A 6,041-nucleotide genomic window follows, 5' to 3' on the forward strand; every position below is an offset into this window, starting at 1 on the left:
GGGGTAGGGTTGGAGAGGAATGGGGAAATAATAGAGAATGGGAGTTGGTTGGAGATGCTCTAAAAATGAAGGTGAAGTGTGGTTGCTAATTTTAAGTCTCTCTCATTTTTATTTTATACATTTCTAATTTATTTTACATACTAATTATAATTTAAATGCAATACTTAATATTTATAATATCATATTATATACTAATTTATATTAAATTAAAATGTAATATATATTTATTAAAATCTAATTAATAGATGAGTGTATTTGACAATATATATATATATATATATATATATATATATATATATATATATATATATATATATATAAGTTATTAAAATTGAATATTCTAAGAATATACTTTTTAGGGTAAAAAATGAGGCAGAAAATGGAATAGGGTTGGAGATGAAATACTATTTACCCAATTTTTACTCTATTTATGAGGAAAAAATGGAGATGGTCTAATAAGCTATAAAAAAGTTTTCTGAAGATATTTTTATAAAATCTAAATTTTAAAATGATTACCAAACTATTATACAATAATTACAATTATTAATGAAATTTTTGAGATATAATGATGATAGGTTCAATTAGATTTTAGGCTAAGGGCGTGTCTCAACACCATCTTGCATCATTATTGAGGTGGTTCGACACACACATTCCCGTCTTCTCAGTATGACAAGCTCAACAAAAAGATTTGGAAAACGGCTTGAAGATGAGAGAGAAATCAAAGATGAAAAAGTATATGTTGTTTAATTCAAAATTTCAAAATTTTAATCACTTTTCAACTAAAATGAATTTCAACAATGATATTCATTTCTTACCGCTTTCTAACCTTGGATATTCATTTTATTTCTCTTAAACTTTCAAGACATATATTACATCTCTCAAATTTGTCTATGCAAAACGTTTTTTTCTTAAACGTTCAACCGATTCTTCAGTTGTACCTTGGAGTGCGGTTAAAAAGGTGACATGTACTTTGTATGAAAAAGAATGTGACAAAGAGAACACCATTCCGCAAATTTATAGGGGTCCAAATAGATAAGACCTGAATTTAACTGTTACAACTGGAAAATCTCTAGTAAAGTCTTAATATTTTAGTTTAATTTATGCAAAAAAAAGTCTCAAACTAAATTTTGTTTACAGAAAAACACAGAATACCGGCTAAAACTTCGAAGAAAACGCTTTTGGCTGGTTTTGTAGATTTAGTCGGTATCATGCCATTTTTTATTAGTTTGGTCAAAATATTGAGACTAGTTTGAAAATTACCCTATTTTTAACCAATAACAAAAATGTTGGGATTTTGCTAAAATTTACCATGTAATTAATTGATATTATATATATATATATATATATATATATATATATATATATATATATATATATATATATATATATATATATATATATATATATATTAAAGAAGGACATCCTTAGAAACAGTAAAGTTTCCAAGGTTTTGACATAATTGGCCCACCTCTTTTTTGGAAATTGAATTTTCCCCTGTAACCCTTCATTGTGTTGGAATTCCTCACAGTGGGTCGTCGGATTTATTTATTATTATTAACAAATTATTTATAAACATTACAAATATTTTTTTTTATTATAAACAAAGGAAATACATTTGTTGCTAAATTTTAGGAATATAATGTTGGACTAAATACTCTTCTATTGTTTGCTGACCACTTCAAACTATTTATGTTCCTCCTATGTATCGTTGTGGGTGTCAAGATGAAATGTACTCTATGAGTGTTCCTGTAATATTGGTGTTTATCTTATGTTCTTTAACCTAACTACAACCTAACATCCATACATCACCTGGTAACAACCATCGACTAACATGCATCTATTAAGTGTGAAAAGTGAACCGTGAAAGACGGTTTATATAGAAATAGGTGAAGGGTTATTATCTATTTAAATTGTCATTCAAAGGTCACTTTTCACTCTCAATAGATGTGTGTAAATTGATGGTTGTTACTAAGTAATATATGGAGGTTAGGTAGTAGTTAGGTTAAAGAACATAATGAAAGATCTATATGCTCATGAATCATTGTGTAGTGATATTTTCTAATAACATATGATCATATAGGGTCACACCTTATAGCAAGTAGACACTTTTTGATTGTTTATTAAGTAATTTGTGTAACATCCTAAAATTCATAAGTACAAATTTCATTTTTAAATAAACCAAAATCCATCGAATCATCAAACCCAACCATCAAAGCATGCTAATGTGTAAATAGTTATCAGAGTACAAATCCCAAAATCATAAAAATTGCGAAGACACAGGTGGATGCACTGCGATCAGCTAGGGTCTTCTCTTTCGAACTAAAAGTATTTGAAACATAAACTTAAACCGTAAGAACAAAGCTTAGTGAGTTCCCAAATACCACATACCATACATCAATCATACGTATCATACTGAAACGTGTAACAGGTGTATTTCACCCCTGAGTCCCTTCCGACTCTCTGACTCCCTTTCAACTCATTGAGTACCTTCCTACTCCCTAAGTCCCTTCCAAATCCTTTGGTATTTTTTAACCGTTACGAGTCTATTTCACCCTTACAGCTAAGCATATAGTTATACTAGCAAGAGTCACAAAAACAGCAAGCACATATATACATATCAGTAAGTGTCACAAAGATCATTACTACTCTCCAACATAATCCAGTAGGTCGGCATTATTTCCTTCGACCCACAAGTACATTGAGGAAACGCACCTTAGTCTGAAGATAGACAAATCACACTCTCGGGTTGCTGCTACCATGACTCCTCACACTGAACATATCCAAACTAACTCTAATAAATAACCAAGGTGACAACCACAACTAAAAGCCCAAATCAAAATCCCTCTTAAAAAGGGTAAAGGACCCTTTTAGCCTTCCTACCCTAGGCAACAAGCCATGGACCAAGCCCGAAAAAGATAAGGCCCAAAAAATGGCCCAAAAGGCTTCTGGTGAGTACGTTAAGCGTACTACCTTATTACGCCCAACGTACAAGCTTACACAACAAGGGAAAATGGTGACTAAATGTATTACGCTGAGTGTACACATACGTACGCCCTTCGTACTCCCCTGATGGCCTAATCTCACATTAAGCTCTTAATTGCTTAAGTCCAAACATCCAAAACACAGATCTTGCTCATTGGAAATGTCTTAAATTATAGAGTCATCTACTTGATGCCTTTACATGGCTCAACAAGGCCCAACACCCCATTTCTAACACTTTAACCTCACATAATGACCATCAACTCATGCATGGTTGAGCTAAATCCATCAAGATGTCATTTTTATGAACAAGGGACCTCAAAAACATCAAGATCTACTATTATAAGCTTCTGGAGTAACTTATACTCACATGAATCAACTCAAGGGACCAAAATATGCCAAAAACCCTAACTAGCCTAGATCTAAACAAGGAATCACCAAGATTGAAACTTTGTTCCAAAACACACAAAATGCTCAAAAAATCTCTAAAAAGGGATTAAGGTTTCGTGGGAACTGCTTTGGAACGAAGGAGGCTGATGATAGAAGGGGCATTGAGGTTATAAAGTGCTTAAATATGGTCCCAACACTAAATTTTAGGGTTTATCCCTGGCTCGAGTACGCCCATCGTACCGGGGGGGGGGGACTTTGTGTCCAAGATTATCCAAGGTACGCCCAACGTACCTTAATTACGCCCAACGTAATTGGCCAATATGCAAAATAAATGAAAACTTTAGGATTTTAAGAAATTTACCTGAAAACCAAGCATTACAATTTGATTATTAATAAATATTATCAACTATTTTATTTAACTGGAGAAACGTATAGAGTATATCTTACCATAACACCCACACCCTGCATATGAGGAATGTAGAGTGTTTGAAGTTGTCAACAAACAATAGTTGATTACTTAGTCCACCATTCTATTCCTAGATTTAGCAACAAATATATTTCCTCTGTTTATAATAAAAAATGTTTGTTATGTTTATAAATGATTTATTAATAACAATATCCATTAATTTCATGATAATTTTCAAAAAAGTCTGAATATTTTGGTTATTGGTTAAATATATGATAATTTTCAGAAAAGTCTTCATATTTTGACCAAACTAACATAAAATGTCTGGATACCGTTATATCTGCGAAGCGGGCTAAAAATGGTGTTTTCAAAGTTTTAGTTAGTATTTTGTGATTTTTTTTAAACAAAATTTAGTTTATTACTTTTTTATAAAGGGTAAATGACACAAAAAACACTTTTTTTATACAAAAATTCGATTTTGACACCGTGTTTTTTTTATGTCAATTTCGACACTGTGTTTTCCAAGTTGTTACAATTTTGACCACTTGACCGGTTAACCAGGTTACATGCTGACGTGGCATGATGACGTGGCATGCTGACATGATTTGCTGACGTGTCAAATATGATTTTTTTTTCCACAAAAAAACACTAAGTTAGTAAGTTTTCACTTTTTTTCGATTTTGACACTAAGTTTAATTTTTTATTTCAATTTTGACACTATGTTTTTTTTGTTCCAATCGAACATCATTTATCAAATCTTGTTCAATTTTGTCTATTTTCCATTTAAAACCGTATAAATATATTTTTTTATTACATTTTAAACCGTATAAACATATTTTTTTCGTTTAAAAACCACATTTTTATTTAAATACAATGTGTTTTTTTTTCTTACATTCAAAGCATTAGTTATATCATGAGAATAAAACTAACCATAAGCTCTAATAAGATGTAAAAATTTGATGGGTTGCAAACTTGATATTTGAGTTTTTGATCGACTACACACCTCCAAACACATTTTAAAGTTGCATATTTAATATAAATACAATTTTTATATAACTAATACATATTTATACATAAAAATATGGTTTGAGTGTAAAAAAAATGTATTTATACAAAACTATGATTTTTAAATGAAAAAAAAACATATTTATATGGTTTAAATGTATAAAAAAAACATTTATACGGTTTCAAATAGAAAATTGTCAACATTGAACAAAATTGGAAAAAATGATGTTCGATTTGGAACAAAAAAACATAGTGTCAAAGTTGAAAGAAAAAATTAAATTTAGCGTCAAAATCGAAAAAAAATGAAAAGTTAGTGTTTTTGTGAGAAAAAAAATTCAATTTTGACACGTCAGCATATCATGTTAGCATGTCACGTCATCAAAAACTGCCACGTCATCATGCCACGTCAGCATGTAACCTGGTTAACCGGTCAAGTGGTCAGAATTGTAACAAACTGAAAAACACAGTGTCAAAATTGACAAAAAAACACGGTGTCAAAATCGAATTTCTGTGTAAAATAAGTGTTTTTTGTGCCATTTACCCTTTAATAAATTAGACTAAAATATTAAGATTTTATTGAAGAATTCTCAATAAAATTTATCAAAACCGGTCCTTTTAATAGTTTTAGCGTTGTCTTACGATTAACAATATATATAATAATTATCGTATTGAAATCATGCATCGATCATAAGTTATGGATGAAATGATGAAAGTTGTTCCAATGTCACTTTTGCTTTTTGTATGTTCGATGATTTAACTTTAAATAAATAGATGAGTTGTTTAATTTTTTGTTATAAAAGGTGCAATTATTTTTTCGAATAAAATGATTAACTAGAATTTTAATATTATGTGATTGCAGAAGACAGTAGTATCTTTTGGAAACCGGGGGCTTAGTTGTACTTTTGTTTAAACACATTATTGTTGAATACTAAAAGATGATAGTTTTTTTATAATCTAACAAGAATATATATAGTTTATTGTCTGTTTCCTATAAAGCTGACTAATTCACAGTTTCAAAAGTTAATTTATATACATATTTTTTAAATACCAAATTTATCCTCGCTTTCAATTAGATTTTGTTTTCGTCCTATTATACAAACTATGTAAGTGCATAGAGTCGAGACAGATGAAGCGCGGGTTACGGTCGTACCTCTTGTTCTTCCGGCACCACCAATCTCCCACTAGGCGGTGCCTTGAAAGTGTGACGTACTTCATAGGGTTCATGAAGTTGTTCCTCCGATCTTTTTCTCCTCATTCAACC

Source organism: Lactuca sativa, chromosome 9, assembly GCF_002870075.4.
Source record: "Lactuca sativa cultivar Salinas chromosome 9, Lsat_Salinas_v11, whole genome shotgun sequence".
Classification (NCBI taxonomy): domain Eukaryota; kingdom Viridiplantae; phylum Streptophyta; class Magnoliopsida; order Asterales; family Asteraceae; genus Lactuca; species Lactuca sativa.